Raw genomic sequence first — 21,184 nt, 5'->3', positions numbered from 1 at the left:
CTTCTCTGGACAAAATGACTGAAAGGAGGAATTCACAATGAAAGAAAGAACCAGAATTAATACTCTGCCACAGATCTAATGGGTATGGATTTCAGTAAAATGACAGAGATGCAGCTCAGGATTACAATTATAAAATTACTATCAGGACTTGAAAAAAGTATAAAGACAGTACAGGATCTCTTAGTGCAGAAATGAGATCTAATCAAGCTGAAACTAAAAATGCCTAACTAAGATGCAGTCTAAATTGGATGCTTTAACTGCTAGGGTAAATGAGGTAGAAAAGAGAGTAAGTGATATAGAAGACAAGTTGATGGAAAGGAAAGAAGCTGAGTAAAAGAGAAAAAAACAACTGATGGGCCATGAGTGGAGGCTTTGAGAAGTTTGGGATGCCATAAAACAAAACAAAACAAAAAATGCCAGAATTATTGGAGGCCCTGAGGGAGAAGGAAGAGAGAGAGAGAGCCAGAAGGTATATTTGAGCAAATCATAGCTGAGAACTTTCCTAACCTGGGGAAAAAATAGGCATTCCTTCTAAGAGGTAAAGAGGACCACTCCCAAAATTAATAGAAATAGATTAACACACCGATGTATAACAGTGAGGTTTGCAAATTTCAGGGATAAAGAGAAAATCCTTAAAGCAGCTAGAGACAAGGGATTCTTAACATATGGGGAGAAATATCACATTAACAGCAGACCTCTCCACAAGAGACCTGGTAGGCCAGAATGGGCTGGCATGATATGACCAGGGTCCTAAATGAGAAAAACATGCAGCCAGGAATACTTTATACAGCAAGGCTATCAATCACAATGGAAGGAGAGGTAAAGAGCATCCAGGACAGACAGAAATTGAAACCAAACCAGACTGCAGGAAATATTAAGAGGAATCCTCTAAGTAAAAAGAAAGCCCAATAATAACATAAATCAGAAAGAAATACAGACAATTTACAGAAATAGGGACGTTCAGGTAAATACAATGGCATTAAATTCATATCTTTCGATAGTTACCATGAATGTATATGAGGTATATGCTCCAATCAAAAGACACAGAGCATCAGATTGGATAGAAAAGCATATCCCATCCATATTATGTCTACATGAGACTCATTTTAGACTTAAAGACACCTCCAGACTGAGAGTAAGGGGGTGGAACAATTTATCATATTAATGGACCACCAAAGAAAGCTGGGGTAGCAATCTTCATATCAGAAAAATTAGATTTTAAACAACAGACTGTACCAAGAGAGGAAGAAGGACACTATATCATACTTAAAGGGTCTATCCACAAGAATATCTAACAGTTACAAATACTTATGTCCCTAATTTGGGAGCAGATAGTTATATTAACCAATTAATAACCAAATTAAAGAAACACATTGGTAATAATGCAGTAACAGTGGGGGACTTCAACACTCCACTTAGAGCAAGGGATAGATAATCTAAGAAGAAGATCACTAAAGAAACAAGAGCTTTGAATGACACAATGGACCAGATGAACTTCACAGATATATACAGAGAATTCCATCCTAAAGCAAGAGAATACATATTCTTCCTGAGTGCACACAGAATATTCTCCAGAATAGACATGTACTGAGTCACAAATCAGGTTTCAATTGATACAAAAAGACTGGGATTATTTCCTGCATATTTTTAGACTACAGTTCTTTGAAAGTTGAATTCAATCACAAGAGGAAATTTGGAAGGAACTCAAACACTTGGAGGTTAAAGAGCACCCTACCAAAGAATGAATGGGTCAACCAGTAAATTAAAGAAGAATTTTAAAAATCATGGGAATAAATGAAAATAAAAGCACAGCTGCTCAAAACCTTTTGGATACAGAAAGACTGTCCTAAGAGGGAAGTACATCACAATACAAAGCTTTCTCAAAATTTTAGGAAAATCTCAAGTACACAAGCCAACCTTACTCCTAAAGGAGCTAGGAAAAAAAAACATCAAATAAAGCCTAAACCAAGGAGGAGAAGAGAAAAATAAAGAATAAAGCAAAAAATGAATGAAACAGAAACTAGAAGAACAGTTGAATAGATCAACAAAACTAGAAGTTTTTTTTTTAATTTGAAAAATTTAATAAGATAGATAAACCCCTAGCCAAACTTATCCAAAAGAAAAGAGAAAGGACCCAAATTTTGAAATCATGAATGACATAGGAGAGATCATGATCAACATCAAGGAAATACAATTATCAGAACATATGATGAGCAACTATATGCCAACAAATTAGGCAATCTAGAAGAAACAGGTGCATTCCTGGAACTTATAAATTGTCAAAACCGAACAGGAAGAAATAGAAAATATAGACAGAACAATTAGCAGGAAATTGAAGAAGTCATGAAAAACCTCCCAACAAACAAAAGTCCAGGGCCTGATGGCTTCCTAGGGGAATTCTACTAAACACTTAAAGAAAAAAATAATACCTATTCTACTGAAGTTGTTTCAACACACATATAGATCAATAGATCAGAACAGAAAACCCAGAAATGGATACTCAACACTATGGTCAATTAATCTTTGACAAAGTAGGAAAGAATATACAATGGGAAAAAAGCAATATCTTCAATAAATGGTGTTGGGAAAATCTGACAGCCACATTCAGAAGAATAAAACTAGACCATTTTCTTACACCATACACTAAAATAAACTCAAAATGGATGAAAAACCTAATGTGAGACAGGAATCCATCAAAGTCCTAGAGGAGAACACAGGCAACAACCTCTTCGACCTCAGTCACAGCTAGGTCTAACTTCTTGCTAGACATGTCTCCAAAGGTAGGGGAAACAAAAGCAAAAAGTGATTTTTATCAAGATAAAAAGCTTTTGCACAGAAAAGGAAACAGTCCAAAAAACTAAAAAGGCAACCAACATAATGGGAGAAGATATTTGCAAATGACGTATCAGATAAAGGGCTTTTTGGATCCAGGATCTATAAGGAACTTATCAATCTCAACATCCAAAAAACAAACAATCCAGTCATGAAATGGGCAGAAGATATGAACAGATAGTTTTCCAAATGGGACATATAAATAAATGGTCAACAGACATTTGAAAAAATGTTCCACAGCACTTGTCCTCAGGGTAATATAAATCAAAACTGTAATGAGATACCACCTCACAATGGTCAGGATGTCTAAAATAAGACAGGAAACAACAAAGGATTAAAGAAAATACCACATTGTACCACCCAGGTGGCTCAGTCAATTAAGCATCCTTTGGCTCAGGTCATGATCCCAGGATCCTGTGATTGAGGCCCACAGGGGAAGCAGGGAGCCTGGTTCTCCCTCTGTCCCTCTCCCTGCTTGTGCTTTCTCTTTTAAATAATTCTATTTTAAATCGTAAATCTTTTAAAACATTAAAAAAATAAAGTAGAATATGGCAAACAGTTGCATGTCAACAAATTAGATAAGAAGAAAGAAAAAAATATTGAAACATTCAAATTAAATGAACTGATTCAAGAAGAAATAGAAATTGCAATATAACTATAACCTAAAAGATATTAAATCAGTAGTCAAAAACTTCCAGACAAAGAGAAGTCCTGGAGCAGTTTACTTCACCAGTGAATATATTTACCATTTATTATTTTAAAATATTTTATTTAGTTAGTTATTTAGTTATTTATGAGACAGAGCATAGGAAGGTGTAGAAGGGGACAAAGACAGAGAATTGCCAAGCAGACTACCCGCCAATACAGGGCTTGATCCCAGGACCCTGAGAACATGTTAACCAACTAAGCCATGAGGCACTCCTATATCAATCATTTAAAGAATAACACAAATCTTTCTCAAAGTATCCAAAAAATTTAAAGAGGAGTGAACACTATCTAACTAACTCTGAGGCCAATTATTATTCTGATACCAAAGAAAAGAACTCATAAAAAAAGAAAATTTGAGGCCAATATTCTTTATGAATAAAGATGCAAAAATTCTCAACAAAAGAATATCAAATGGAATCCAACAATAGATTAAAATGATAATTTGCAATAACCAACTGTCCAGGATTCAAGTCAAAACATCACTCAAAGTAATAAAACACATTAATGGAAAAGTCAAATCATCTTTTAATTGGTGCCTAAAGGCACATGATAAAAACCAACACCCTTTCGTGATTAAAAAAAAAATTAAACAAGCTAGGATTAGAATGAAAGACTAGCAGTATGAAAAACTCACAGCTAACACGCTCAATTGTGAAAAGTGAGAACTTTCCTCTTAAGATAAGGAATAAGACAATAATGCCCACTTTCACAACTTCTATTCAACTTTGTACCAGAATTAGTAGTCAGATATTAGACGAGAAAAATAAGTAAAAGTTCTCCAAATTGGAAAGAAGTGGTTAAATCATCTTTATTGGAAGATTACATGAGTCTCTAAATGGAAATTAAAAAAAAAATCACAAGTAAGATAGTAAAGCTAAGAAACAACTTCAGCAAAAGTCCAGGATACAAGATCAACACACTGAATTTGTTGTGTTTCTCTTTAACAATAATGGACAATCACTAAAGAATTAAGATGGCAATTTCATTTACAATAGCATCCAAGAAAATTAAATATGTAGGAGCCAAGGAGATAAAAGACATGTATGTTTAAAAGGACAATACAATTTCAAAAGAAATTATAATTCTAAATAAAGAGAAAAACATCCTGTGTTCATGTATAGGAAGACTTAACATTTGTAAGAATTCAGTGGTGTCCAAAATGACTCACAGATTCAATACAATCACTATCAAATTTCTTTCTTGCATAAATGAAATAAACAATGCTCAAATTTGTTCAGAATTGTATGAAGTCCTGAATTGTCAAAATGATCTTTGAAGAGAACAAAAATGTTTCAATGCTCACACTTCCTGTCTCCAAAGCATACTATAAAGCTACATTAATTAAAACATTATGATACTGGTTGTAAGGAATAGAGATCTCATAAATAAACTCTTGCATATGTGGGCAATTGATTTTGGAAGAGTGTTAAGAACATTAAATAGAGGAAGGACAGTCTTTTCAATAAATGGTGCTGAGAAAACTGAATATTCACATGCAAAAGGATAAACTTGAACCTGTGCTTACACCATATACAAATTTTAACTCAAAATGAACCAAAGATCTAAACATAAGAGCTTTATCTAAATGTAAGAAGTGGAGATTTTTCTAAGTAAAATATTTGATAAATGACCAATAAGCAGATGAAACGATGCTCAACATTAGTCCACATGGAACTGTAAATCAAAACCACAATAAAATACCACTTCCCACTTACTACATTGGCAATAATTAAGAAAAACAAAAAAGTAGCATGAGCTGATGAAGATATGGATAATTTGGAAATATGTTCATTTCTGGTGGGAATGTAATAGTTTGGTCATTCCTCAAATAGTTCAACATACATAGCAAGGATGTGGAGAAGGGGAACCCTCTTGCACTGTTGGTGGGAATATAATACGGTGCAACTACTCTGGAAAACAGTATGGAAGGTACCCCAAAAGTTAAAAACAGAACTACTCTATGACCCAGCAATTGCACTACTAGGTATTTTCCCAAAGAATACAAAAATACTAATTCAAAGGGACACATACACCTTGATTTTTATAGCAGCATTATCTACAATAGCCAAATTATGGATACAGCCCAAGTGTCCATCAACTGATGAAGGGATATATATAATAGAATATTAGTCATAAAAAGAATGAATTTTTGCCATTAGCAATGACATGGATAGAGCTAGAGAGTATTATGATAGGTGAAATAAGTCAGTTAGAGAAAGACAAATATCATATGATTTCCTTCATATGTGGAATTTAAGAAATAAAACAAATGAGCAAAGGGAAGGAAAGATAGGATTAAGAAATGAACTCTTTTTTAATGTTTTATTTATTTATTTAATATTTATTTATTTGTGATAGTCACACAGAGAGAGAGAGAGAGGCAGAGACACAGGCAGAGGGAGAAGCAGGCTCCATGCACCGGGAGCCCGATGTGGGATTCGATCCCAGGTCCCCAGGATTGCGCCCTGGGCCAAAGGCAGGCGCCAAACCGCTGCGCCACCCAGGGATCCCAAGAAATGAACTCTTAATTATAGATAACAAATTGATGGTTACCAAAGGGGAGGTATGGAGGGATGGGTTAAATAGGTGATGAGGGTGTGCACTTGTGATGAGGACTGAATCACTACATTGTACACCTGAACTCTTATTATACTATGTGTTAACTGGAATTTAAATAAAAACTTAAAAAGAAAGTAAAAAATAGTTAAGGGGCACATGGATGGCACAGTTGTTTAGGTATCTGACTCTTGGTTTCAGCTCAGGTCATGTTCTGGAGGTTGTTAGATCCATCCCCCTGTGAGGCTCTGTGCTCAGCATGGAGTCTGCTTAGGACTCTCTCTCTCCCTCTACCCTTTCCCCTGCACTCTCTTTCTCTCTCTAAAATAAACAAATAAATCTCAAAAAAATAGTTAAACATATAACTACCATATGACCCTGCATTTCTTCTAGGTATATATCCAAAGGAATTGAAAGCACTAACTCAGCTATTTGTACATCAACGTTCATAGCAGTATTATTTACAATAGTCAAAAGATTGAAACAACCTATGCATGTGTCCATCTACAGATTAAAGAATAAGCAATACATGGTATATCCAGATAATAGAATAATTTTGTACATAATACATGTACAAATCTGGAAAATATTCTGCTAAATAAGCTATAGATAGAAGGGCAAATATTGCATTATTCCATGTATGTGAAGTACCCATAACAAGTACAGTCATAGAGATTGAAAGTGGAATAGAGGCTACCAGAAGCAGGGAGGAGTGGAGAATTTTGTTCAGTGAGTACAGACTTTATGTTGGGGATCATGAAAGAGTTTTAAGTTTAGATAGTAGTAATGGTTATAGAAAGCTGTGAATGCATTTAATGCCACTGAATTTACACTTTCAAATTCTTAAAATTATAGTTATAATATTATTCATATTTTAACCTAGTAAAAATAAACCTAGAAGTAACATCAATTTTATCATTCCATCTAACATACTGCAAGTTTCCTATTTATAAACAAATCATGATCACCTTGTCTCTACTACTAGTTTTTGCATTTTTTTTGGATGGTGTTCATTACCTTTCTAATTAATTCCAAAGTAATATCCTGTAACTTAAGAACTAAATTTTAAATGAGTCACTATTAACATATTTTATTTAAAATACTGACAAGAAGAGAGAAGAAAAAAATGTATTGACAGTAATAAATAAGTGGAGAACACACCAGGAAGATCCATGGACTATTAATTCTATCTTTCTTTTATATGGCCACAGTTCGTGTTTATCATTTCCTTTCCTTACCCTCTGTTTATGTGTTCCTTGCCTTCAGTCAGAAAATAAGCCAGTTAGTTTCTTTTTTTTCCAGGTAGGTCACTAAACCCTCATTTTTATGAAGTCTGAAGTCTTCTTTAAGAGGATTGAATTTATTTTCCATTAGCTTTCACTACCAAATATGGCAGTGGTAGGAGGAATCTCCAATAATGCTCTGGCCTCTAGATAAATGTTTCACTAATTACTGCAATAATATTTGCCTTGATAAAAAGCTAGCATCCAGATAACAGAAGAATCTACCTTTTTTTTTTTAATTTCTTGGTTTGAAGCATTAGCATTCCAAATGATAAATTTCTTTATCCATGGGAGCATTATAGTTCCCCTTGGTGGGAACATTCCTCTCTTAAATACTAGCATCTATAACCAGTAGACCCTAAGATCAAGAAGACTGGAAGAAAATATTTTGTAGGGGGAGGTCATTAAAGTAGAATTGTGGCTGGTGTCATATCGTCTCCATCTTTTTGACCCAGAACTCTCATTCACTTGTGGAATGAAACCCTAATCTCAAAAAGTACATAACTGAGTCTTCAGTATTCCATTTAATCATTCTATAAGACTCCAATACATAGGAAATGATCTGTCTGATGGATATGAACCCACAACATCATTTCTTCTTCTGTAATGTAAATCTACAGGACAGAGTTAATAATGTGTGGAACACTGTACGGATGAACAAAGCATTCAGGATGTCTATGGATGGTGGTGAGCACTGAAGGTAAGTCCACATCCAGAAAAAAGTGTTCTCTGTTTTCTCCAGGATATAATGGGGTTCAATTTAATAATGTGAATATTATTGATAGGTGGCACTGCCTCTTCCAGTGCATGAAAGAATTTAAACTAACCTGGTATAATTGATTTTATCCTTTCTCTCTTGAAAGTGTCCTGATTTATGAATAAATTATATTTTTAACTTCTATACTGGGTCTCAGCATTGGTCTCATCTTTTGACAATTTGGGCAATCACAGTCACATTAGTTCGATTATCCTTAGGTTCAGGAAGTCAATTCTTCTTTTTAAACTCTCAGTTAAGCTGAGGTCAATCTTAAGATTGATAGATTCCATTTCTACTCTAGCAGTAAATTGACTTCTTAAATTCTTACCTTTAAGATAAGGTGATTCATTCTGGGAAAAAAAAAAAAAAAACAATTGCAACAACTTGAATTGCATTTTCCACTATGCATCTTCAACCACTGGACTCTAATTATTCAATAGCATATAAATCCTCACTGCTTTTGTCTCATTTCTAGTTGGATAAGCACCTCACATTTCCCTCATTCAAGGTATTGGACATTAACTGCTTCTGATAGCAAATATTTTATTAATCCAAATTTAGTGTCAGAAATAAAATTCACCAAAAAAAAAAAAGAAATAAAATTCACTCTAGGCATTTTAAGCAAGAAATAATGTAATACATTTGTACCTACAAAGTCTTTGGAAGAAATGTGTGACCAGGTTCTAGGCTGGATCAGAGAGTTTTCCAAAAACTAATTCATTAGAAGAACTACCTATGGCACGTCTGTGAAGTTGAGGAGCTTTGAGGTCACTCCTGGAGATAGAACTGAACTCCAAGGATCAGAAGAACTGAACTGCCAGAATCAGGCAGCTTCTTCACATTGCAGACACATGTTCCTCTCTACCACTAGTGAAACTGTCATCAGGTATGGGGGTGCCTGCGTGGTTCAGGTCATTAAGCATCTGCCTTTGACTCAGGGTTAGGCTCCTTGCTCAGCAGGAAGTCTGCTTCTCTCTCTGCCCCTCTCCTGCTCACACACACTCTCTTTCTCAAATAAATAAATCTTAATAAAGAGAGAGAAAGAGAGAAAATATGAGTATCACTATTTCCTTCCTGATAGCCAGCAATGAGAAACTAGATTCCTCAATACTGTGGCAGAAAAAGAAAAGCAAAGAAAGACAACAAATATAAAGAAAACAGGTCTGCATAACCCTGTTTTACAGCTACAAATGGCCCAAAAAAATGGGAAGAATACAGGCTTCTTTTCATTTTTACTTCCTGAATCTCAAGTAATCAATCTAATTGATCTAATTTAATTGTTGAATCTAATTTTCATCTAGAGTTCTTGCTGCAAACAAAATGTGGAGTGTACATTTTTGCCCTTGTGTTCTTCAGTAGGCAAGCACACACTAGAGGAAAGATTCACTAGAGGAGGTAGGAATGCATGCTAAATGCTGATCTCATCTTTGCTAATCAAAGATTATAAATTGTATACTCCTATGTCATCCTATGTTTATATGTGTGGGCTTCTTAATTTAGCAGAATGCATCTTATATAGAAGGCACTCAAACATTTATTTTATATAGAAGGCACTCAAACATTTATTTAATCGAATTGATAAAGTGAAAATAACTACAAATGAAATATATATTTTTTAAAATAATGTTTGCATACATGGAGAGTGACAAAATGTGGTGAGGAAAATTTTAAACTATGCCATCTGTAGGAGCAACAAAGAATCAGTAATATTTTGCTAAGAGGAGAGTTCATTCAGTGAAATGATAACATAATGGCTTTTATATGCTTGAGAAATTTCCACATGGACAAAAGATTATATAGATTTAGGACAAGTAGACCAAAAATTACAGCAGGAAATAAATGGATCCTTTAGGAAGCAGAATTTCAGCTTGATATGAAAAACAAATTTCCAACTTTTAGAAAATTCAGGAACTACTACTTTGTGCTGTAATGTGTTCTCTTTTTTGGGTGATGTGTTGAAGGTCGGAACAGATGGATCCTTGTTCTATTGTTCTCCAGGAGACTAAAACACAGTGACATTTCCCAAAATTGTTTCCTTTGGAATATTCCTAAGAATTATTTAGGGGGAAGAAAACTTCACGGTCAAATACATTTATAACACCATCCGTCTGGAATACCATCCATTTTGGTGTTGGCTTTTCAAGGATTTGAGCATGTTCATGAAAATTAAGATTAATTAAAAAGGATATACAAGAGGATATTTCCCTAATTCCTCTGTTAGCACTTGAATTTACTGCATATCACCTCTGCAAATACAATATGATACAATGCGATGTGAGGCGATACAATATGATGCGATGCTAGGCGATGTGATATGACACAATACAATACGATACAGTACGATTGGTGGCGCAGCGGTTTGGCGCCTGCCTTTGGCCCAGGGCGCGATCCTGGAGACCCGGGATCGAATCCCACATCGGGCTCCCGGTGCATGGAGCCTGCTTCTCCCTCTGCTATGTCTCTGCCTCTCTCTCTGTGTGTGTGACTATCATAAAAAAAAAAAAAAAGATGAAATACAATACAATACAATTCCCTAGATGCCTGTAGGAAAGAAAAAAAACATGAAAAATGCCTTGGTGGACTATGAGAAGCATGATCTGATAGCATGTCTTATTTGTTTTTATTTCCCCATCTCTTATTAAATATCCACACTGTGGTACAAATCCCAAGTGAAATGGAAAAAGTAGGAAATCAGATAGGAAGGAAAAGGAGAGGGAGAGAGGAAAGGAAAAAGAAAGGAGAGGAAGAAAGTAGTAGAGAACATGTAAGGGAAGAAGGAGGGGAAAAAAGAGAACCAAGAGGAAAAAAGAATGATAAAGATAAAAAAGGAGAAAAGAAGGAGTGAAGGGCAGAATGATGGTTGGATTCAACCACAGAATGGATGCTAGAATGTGTTATTTTGCTCCCAAACTTTTTATAGTGAAATATAATATGTATCTTGGAAAAAATGCAAAAGCCCCAGAAATTTACAGTTTGAAAAAGTTTCAAGCCTCTTTTAGTCTTTGGAAGTCTATCTCACCTTTTGTTACAACCACTTGGGGACATTGGGAGATACTCTTACTATTAAATTAATTAAACAAGGAGTCCATTAGACTGAAGTTGCTCTAATGCCCTGGTGGCCCACTTAAGCAAACCAAAATCTAAGCCTTTAAATGGCTCAAGGTTACAAATTCAAAGCACTAAAGCAAACAAACAACAAAACCAGTCACAAGCCAATGACAGTTAAACCTACAACCATCAAATGATTTCCATTCCTTTCTTCACTTTCTTTATATAAATCTTTCCTCTGCCTCCTGTTGGTGGCATTACCTGGTCTAAATTTATTTTTTTTCTCAAACAATTCTCAAAATTTTAATATACCTTAGTTTATCTTTTCACACTACCCAACCATGTCATTTATATCCAATTGGAGTGAGTTTGACCAAGACCTCCCTGTTGGCCTTAGAGTACTCTGTTCTCCTCTACCTTTCATCATTAAGAAGCCACTGTTCTGAAGGAATGGTTTGGTATAATATTCACTATCTGTAAGGTTTGAAAGGAGGGTGCTACCTGGGTGATTTAGAAGAATGTTACTTTAATGTTACACTGAATGGGACACGTGGGTGGCTCAGCAGTTGAGTGACTGCCTTTGACCCAGGGCTTGATTCTGGAGTCCTGGGATCAAGTCCCACATCAGGCTCCCTACATGGAGCCTGCTTCTCTCTCTCTGCCTATGTCTTTGCCTCTCTCTTTCTCTCTTTTTGTCTCTCATGAATAAATAACTAAAATATTTAAAGATAATAATATTACACTTAGGAATAGGCTATATTGAAATATGATACACTTCATGGTTACTTTGGAAAAAGTCAAACTTGAAGAAAAGCATGTGTGGTTGGGCAGTTATTTTTCCATCAACTAAGATAACAAAAACCATGAAGAATTAGAAAAACTGACACCCTAAAATCATTTCTATACAGATGAGAGATTTGTATAAATCCCATTTGGTACTAAATAAGCAACAGAGTATTGATGCTGCTATCTGGGGACAGAAAGGATTCAGATAAAAAATTGCTTTACCCATGTGAAACCACCAGGGGATCAGTTTGCAGTTGGTAAATACAACTGTAAGAAACTGGGCACATTCAGCATTCATAAAGCAACAAGACTGTATTTTCATGCCAAACTTTCACAGGTGCTTCTTACCTTTCATTAGTAAATGAGTACAGTTAGAAGTGGTTGGGATGGAAAAACAAGCATTGGGCTTATGTCCATGCTACCTTGGGGAGTTGTGCAAATACATTTTTTCAAAGGTAAAGATCCAATTATCAGCTTATTTTCGATTGATGCCAGTATACTCTGTAGGGAAAGATGCGCATTATGTGAACTGTTTCACAGGCTCATCAGAAATATGTGCATAATGAATGCTTATGTCTGTGCCTTCTTTCTGACATATCATCTGGTGGCACCAGTTACTCACATCTTATTATTGTTATTTCCCATCTTCCTTACTGCACCACAGGTAAGCATTTGCAATTTTTGCATGTTAACGGATTATTTGAAATGTAATCTCTATACTGGCTAGTTTTCAGGGTCACTAAATTGATGTAGCCTAAGAAGAAAGAAGAAAGAAAGGTGGAAAGATTTTCCATTTTACCAGTTTGCAATTGGAGCTCTGTTGATACCTCTAATAATTGGGGGTAACAGTGAACTCAGGGAGAGCTGCTATCATATTTAGGGAAAAACAAACCAAAACAGAAAGCCCCCATATTTGATATAGGTCAGAGATGTATGTATGCATACATGTATGTATGTATGTATGTATTTATATTTTAGGTCAGAGATTTAGAAGTACATCTTCTTTTAGAATAAATGCACTGAAGTCTATGTTTTAATCGCAAAGACTGAGAGCTATGCATCAACATGTAAAATATCTAGAAAATTGTCCAAAATTCTATTCCTCAACTGTACATTGTTTGATGTCTCTGAATTCCTTTTTCAATTTTAAAGATGAGGAAACTGAGACCTGAGCTTTTAAATGTGTTTCTCAAGATCACTTAGATAGTTAATAAAAGTATTTTGTCATCTTCTATGATTAAAGAGGGTGTGAGGGAAGACTTCTTCAAGTGCTACACAAAATAAAGGATGTAGAATAAAGATTAGGTCATAGTGCAGAAAGACTGATATCAGACAGAATCCAACAACAATAATAAAAGAGTTTCTAGAAGCTTAGGAAAATAATTTCTAGGAAAGGGGCACTCGTTGGATGTAAAGACATGAGAGCCATCTCATTTATTAACCTAGATAAGATCACCTGGTTTCTCATTCACCTATCATTGGCCAAGAGGTGCTATTTCATAATAGAATAGATTATAGGCCTATCTGCTTCTACTTTCAATACTATCCATAACTTGGAAAACCACCTACCTTTGCTACCTGTCCATCATGATTTGTGTTTTGGCAAAAATTGGAGTTACTGACTTTCAAGATGCAAGTCTGAAAACCCAACTCCCACTCTTGAGACAGAGCCACATAAGATATTTTTTAAAAGATTTTATTTATTTATTCATGAGAGACACACACACACAGAGAGAGAGAGAGAGAGAGGCAGAGACACAGGCAGAAGGCAGAGGGAGAAGCAGGCTCCATACAGGGAGCCTGACATGAGACTTGATCCTGGGTCTCCAGGATCATGCCCTGGACTGAAGGCGATACTAAACCACTGAGCCACCAGGGCTGCCCTAGAAGAGGTTTTTAATAGAAACAGTAAATTATTCTGTGTCTTCAAAATGCTGCTTATTGTTATTGATAAAGAGAAAGTGCCTATACTACTACCCATGTTGATTCTGCATGGTGGCTATAATCCTCTGACACCTCCTTCAATCTGTAAAGCATGATTTCCATGACTCAGTATGTATGAAACTAGAGTAGACTTAAATTTCCATGCAAAAGCATTTTTCATTACAAAAGCTCAATTTTCTATCTACAGAAGTGAAAGGGGACAAAGAAAAACACATGTGGCCAACAATAGACCTAATTATGGCTTTCCTAGGGAAAGTAAAATGTAACTACAACGTGATTACATTTATAAAGGTTCTCAAATTGCTTTAAGTGATTTAAGAGGCTTTATATTTTAGCAACTCTTAGATAACTTTAAAAAATAAACACAACCTTATATCTGTGGTACTCTTATTTTTAAAAACAAATATTTCTTTAATAAAAATACGTGGGATGGGTAAGACACTAAAATGTCAGTTAAAGAGCATGTAAACATGAAGTTTGGTGCTAGAATATATGAAATTTAGATCTGACTTTACCACTCATTGGTTGAATTCTCTTTAATATCCCTAAATTTCAATTTCCTCTTCTGGATAATGGTAATAATAATGTCATTGATCAAACTGGACATTTTTTTCTAAATTACTAGTTGACATGATATAGGAAAATATAGTTTATACATTGATAGTTCAATATATTTTAAAATTTACTGTTAACAATGTTATATTTTTGAAGTACTGCAAACTGATTCAAAAGGGTTTTAAAAATAAACAAAGAAATGCACTTTTCTGATTACTTTATGGGTATCTGAAAACATATTCTTGATAAGCCTTTGTAATTAAAATCATTGACTCATTTCTTTGCCACTGAGACACAATTTCAATTTGCCGATATGCTGTATTGTTTCTTACTTTTAGATACAAAGTCAATATCCTGCCTATCACATTCCTTTATGCCTTGTTACCTAGATGCTACTGCATCCACTTCTTAAAATTCCTTTTACAGATGAACCACAAGCTAGAAGGATAAATTCTCTTGAGTTGTAGCAACCAGGAAGGCACAGAGGAGAACGCACATGGTGTTTGAGAAAGTGGATTGGGGCACCGTTGGCCAAGGACTCACCATTCAGCTTGTCACATGAAAATCCTGAGAGTCCTCTCTATTATCCAGTGTTCCTCGTTGTTGACATGAAGATATCATCAAGACCTGATCATTTTATTCTGAAATATCCTTTCCTCCCCATTCACATCACCTAAATTCAGGTCCTCATCCCTTCTTTTCTGGGTTACTTATTGGGAGTTACTACCTCCAGTCTTACCCCCTACCAAACCAGTCCTCACCATGCTACCAAGTTGTAATGTAGCAGCATACTAGTTAAGTCACTCCCTTGTTTAAAATTTTTGAATTTTATTATATTCTCTCAGAATAAAATCTGAACTCATTAACACTACATAAGACCTTTAGAGCTCTGCTTCTTCTCCCTTGTCTCCCCAGACACTCTTTCCTCTGTACCTTGTTTGTGCTACCTACTCAGACAATCTCCCTTCTTTACCCAAATGTCTGTCCTAATCATTCTTTTAAAAAAATTTGTTAGGTTTTTTTTTTAAGATTTTATTTATTTATTCATGAGAGACACATGGAGAGAGAGGCAGAGACACAGGCAGAGGGAGAAGCAGGCTCCATGCAGGGAGCCCAACACAGGACTCGATCCCAGGTCTCCAGGATCACACCCCAGGCTGCAGGCGGCACTAAACCGCTGTGCCACCGGGGCTGCCCAAAATTTTAAGTTTTAAACAAATAAATAAAGTGTAAGCAGAATCAGAACTATAAATACAGAGAACAAACTGGTAGTTGTCACAGAGGAGGGCGTGGGGGGGATGGGCAAAATAAATGAAGGGAATTGGGGTTACCAGTTTCCAGTTATGGAATGAATAAATCATTGGGATGAAAGGTACAGCATGAATAACCAGTGATATTGTGATAGCATTGTGTGGTGTCATATGGTAGCTACACTTGTGGTGATCATAAGCAGCATGTAGAGAAGTTGAATCACTATGTTGTACTCCTGAAATTAATGTAATATAGTGTGTCAACTATATCCAAATAAAAATGCTTTTTAAAAATGTAAGTTTTACCAGAATATGCATTACATACCATGCAATCAACCCATTTAAAATGTACAAGTTGGCATGCCTGGGGGGCTCAGGGGTTGAGCATCTGCCTTTGGCTCAGGTCATGATTCCGGGGTCTTGGGATCCAATCCCACATCAGGCTCCCTGCATGGAGCCTGCCTCTCCCTCTGCCTATGTCTCTGCCTCTCTCTCTCTCTCTTTGTGTCTCTCGGGAATAAATAAATAAAATCTTAAAAAAAAAAACTTAAAGTGTACAAGTCAATGGATCTTACTAATTCAGAGACTTCTACAGCCATCAACACAAACAATTGTAGAATATTTTCCCCATCTCGAAAGAAGCCCAGGATCCTTTTGTTATCATCTTCCGCACATCACATTGTCCCTCTTTTCCCTTCGGGCTCTAAGCATTCATTAATTTACTTTATGTCTCCATAGATTTGCCTTTTCTGGATATCTCATATGAACGGAACAAACTTACCATATCTGGACTTCTGTGACTGGCTTCTTTCACTTAGTATGATATTAGGGGTCAGGGATACAGCATTACATTAATAATCAGTACTATATTCCTTTTTATAGCTGAATAATAGTCCATTTTATGAACACATCATGTTTTGTTTTATCAGCTATTCTTTAGTAGATGGATATTTGACTAGTTTCTACCTTTTGGCTACTATGAATAATCCTACTGTAAACATTCATGTTTAAGGTTTTATGTGAAAATGTGCTTTCATTTCTTATGTATGTACTTAGGAATACAATTTCTGGGTAACATAGTAACTCTATGTTTAATCATTTGAGAAACTGCCAGATTGTTTTCCAAGGAGAATACATCATTCTAAAATCCTACCCCCAGTGTAAAGGGTAAAAATAAATAAATAAACAAATAGATAAATAAATAAATAAATAAATAAATAAATAATAAATAGATTTTTTATTAAAAATAAAGATAAAAAATAAAAAATTTATTATTAAAATAAAGAACTTATTTTTATTCACTGTAAAAGGGTTCCAATTTTCCCACACTCTTGCCAATATCTATTATTATCTGACTTTTTGATTCCAGCTATCCTAGCACATGTGAGGTAATATCTGATTTTGATTTGCATTTCCTGAAGATTAATTAAATCAAGGATCTTTTCATGTGATTATTGGCCATTTGTGTATCTTTCCCAGATAAAGGTATGTTTAGATACTCTGCCCATATTTAAACTGTGTTGTCTTATTGAGTTGTAATGGTCATTTACATATTCTACACTCAACTCCCTTTCCAGGTATATGATTTGCAAACTTTTTCTCACATTTTGTGGTGAGAAATGTGGCATCTCACATTTTTTTTTTTACTTTATTGATAGTTCGCTTTGAAGTAAAAAAGTGTTTAAATTCAATGAAATCAAATGTATCTATTTTTGTTGTTGTTCCTGTTTTTGCTATCATCTTTAAAAATCATTTCACAATCTGAGATCAGGAAAATTTTGTCCTATTTTTTTTCCTGAGAGTTTATAGTTTTAGTCTTCGATCCAATTTCAGATACTTTTGTGTATTGTGTGAAGTTACTATGCACTCACGTTTATGTCTACTTGTCCCAGCACCATTGCTGAAAGACTATTCATTCGCCATAGAATGGTTTTGAATCCCTTGTGAAAAATCAATTAAACACATGGTTTTATTTATGGAATCTCAACTTTATTCCATTGATTGTATGTCTATCCTTGTACCAATACCAGTCTTGATTACTTTTGTTTTATAATAAAATTTGAAATTGGGGGACTCCACATTCTCCTATTTTATTCTTTTTATTCAAGATTGATTTGGCTATTTTGTATCCCTTGCAATTCCATATGAATTTTAGCCTCAATTCTCAATCTCTGCAAAAAGTTAGCTAGAATTTTAACATGTATTGCACTGAATCGGTACATTAATTTGGAGAGTATCACCATTTTATGCTTTCTATTCCATAAAGATGAAATTTTTTTCCATGTAAATTGATTTTTAGTGCTATTCAGCAATGTTTTGTAGTTCTCAGTGTATAGATCTGCATCCCCTTAGTTAAATTTATTTGTAAGTACTGTATTCTTTTTAATCCAATGTAATTATTCAGTAACTAAGATTTTATTTTAAGACTGTTTAGTAAATGTGTTCAGAGAAACAATTGGGTATTCATGTTGATTTATATCCTGAAAACTTGCAGTACTTGTTTATTAGTTTTAATTGTTTTTTTTTTTTTAAGATGTATTTATTTTGCAGAGAGAGTGTGTAAGAGCATGAGTGCAGGGAGGGACAGAGGGAGAGGGAGAATCCCCAAGTGGACTCCTTGCTGAACATGGAGCCTGATGCAAGCTTCATCCCAGCACGAGATCATGACTTGAGCCAGAATCAAGAGTCAGCTCTCAATCAACTTAACCACCTAGGTGCCCTAGTTTTAATTATTTTTTAGTGTGCATTATATGCAAGGTCATGCCATCTGCAAACAGAGATAGATTTACTTCTTTTCTAAAATAAGTTCTTTTTATTTCTTTCTCTTACCTAATACTTTGGAGAGAAACTACAGTAAAGTGTTGAATAGAAATTATTAGAGTGGACATCTTTGTCTTATTCCTGAACTTGGAAAGCATCCTGTCTTTCACCATTAGAAATATGATGTTAGCTTAGGTTTTTCATAGATAACCTTCATCGGGTTAAAGGTGTTTCCCCCTATGTATATTTGGAGATATTGTGGGTTCAGTTCTAGACCACTGCAATAAAGTGGATATTTCAATAAGGTAAGTCAAATAAATTTTTTGTTTCGCAAAAATAACATAACATAAAAGTTATGTTTACACTATAGTGTGGCCTATTAAGTATGCAATAATATTTTGTGTTAAAAAGCTGTGTACCAAAAAAAAATAAAAATAAAAAAAATAAAAAAAAATAAAAAGCTGTGTACCCCTAGGGGCACCTGGGTGGCTCAGGTGGTTAAGCATCTGACTCTTGATTTCAGCTGAGGTCATATCTCAGGGTTGTGAGATCAAGCCCCTAAGATGGGCTCTGCACTATGCATGGAGTCTGCTTAAGATTTTCTCCCTCTCTCTCTTCCTCCTTGGCTCTGCCACCAGAGCAGCTATGAGGCTTTCTCTCACACTATGGAATTCCAATACAGCTGTCAGAACCCAGTCCTCTGTGTCTCCCAGCTGTGGAGAACACATATCAGAGCTGTCCTACTGGCCCTATAAAAGCTCTTGCAAGTTAAGGGTTAGAAAAGAATCCTCTCTCATCCCTCCTCCAAAGGAGTCATTAGTCTGTGCATATGTATCAATCGATGGATGAATGAATAGACTGATGGCAGATAAATAGGTAGATAGAATAAATGACATTTACTTAAATGGGATCATAGCACTTATTTTTTATTTTTTAAGATTTATTTATTTATTCATTCATTCAGAGAGAGAGAGAGAGAGAGAGAGAGAGGCAGAGACACAGGCAGAGGGAGAAGCAGGCTTCACGCAGGGAGCCCCACATGGGACTGGATCCCGGGTCTCCAGGATCACACCCCGGGCTGCAGGCGGCGCTAAACTGCTGCACCACCGGGGCTGCCCTCATAGCACTTTTAATAAAATGAATCAGATTTAATTTCACTTGAATTTAATAGAAGGAAAATTTTGAACACCGACTGTTATTTCTTCTCAAGAGATATTATTTCTTAAAGTATCCTTCGAAGGATAAGAAAAAACATTGAAGCTTTTAGTCATTAGATTTTTTCCTTACATGCTTCAATTCTAGACATAATTAGATGATGAAAGAACATGTTCTCCCATATCCCTTCTCCCAACTCGTACGTATTTTTCCTAGTTAATTATTATTTTACACTATTTGGGTCAATATCATTTATTTACTTTGTGTTCTGTAACCATAATTCTAAGTTTTAGTATGGGATCTATGTTTTAATGGATTTAATAATATTTTGCATTAAAAACAATGTACACTCCTTATTTTGAAAATACTACTAATAAATAATCAATAAAGCTAAAAATGCTAACCATCCTCTCAGCTTTTAGTAAGTCATAATCTTTTTTTCTGGCGGAGATTCTTGCCTCAGTGTTGATGGCTGCTGACTGATCAAGGTTGTGGTTGCTGATGTTGGTTTAGCTATGATTTAAAATAAATATTAAAAAAGGAAAAAGGACTCTGTGATTCTTTTTGTTTTTTTTTTAATTTTATTTATTTGACACAGAGAGAGAGAGAGAGAGAGAGAGCGCACAAGCAAGGGGAGCAGCAGAGGGAGAGGGAAAAGCGGGCTTTCTGCTGAGCAGGGAGCCCAATGTGGGAGTCAACCCCAGGACCCAGGGATCATGACCTGAGCTGAAAGCAGCTACATAACTGATTGAGACACCTGGGTACCTCAGACTCTGTGATTCTCATTTCTAACTGTAAGTAACTGCCATAGTTCATAACATTTTTTTCCTGGTAAATCCATTTAGCACTTCCCCCCAGTTTTATTGAGAAAAATTGGCATACATCACTGTATAAGTTTAAGCTGTACATCATAATGGTTTCATTCATAATGTATGTTGTGACATGATTACCACAATAGCTTCAAGTAACATCCATATTCTCATAAAGATATAATGAAAAAGAAAAAGAAAGTAAAAATCTTAAAATGAAAACTCTTAGAATTTACTCTCTTAACAATGTTTTTATATATCATACATCAGTATTAACAATAGGCATCGTGTTGACATTACATTCCTAGTACTTATTTATCTTATACCTGGAAGTTTGTACTTTGACTACCTCCCTCAAATTTCCCGTACCCTATGCTCCACCTCAGGTAATCATAAGTCTGATCTTTTTCTTATGAATTTATTCTGTCTGACTTTCTTTCACTTAGTTTAATTGCTTCAAGGTCCATCCATATTGTGCAAATGGTAGGATTTCCTCATTTTCCTTTTTTTATGGATGAATTATATTTTATTGTATATAGGATACAACTTCTTTATCCATTTATCCATCCATTGCATTGATACTTGTGTTGTTCTTTCCGTGTCTTGTCTATTATAAATAATGAACATGGAGATGCAGATTTCTTTTTGAATTAGTGATTTAAAATTTATGACATATTCTCAGAAGTGAAATTGCTGAATCATATGACAGTTCTATTTTTAATTTTGAGGACCCTCCATATT

The sequence above is a fragment of the Canis lupus genome, chromosome 29 (assembly GCF_003254725.2).
Source record: "Canis lupus dingo isolate Sandy chromosome 29, ASM325472v2, whole genome shotgun sequence".
NCBI classification, from domain to species: domain Eukaryota; kingdom Metazoa; phylum Chordata; class Mammalia; order Carnivora; family Canidae; genus Canis; species Canis lupus.
This window is presented reverse-complemented; position numbering follows the sequence as displayed.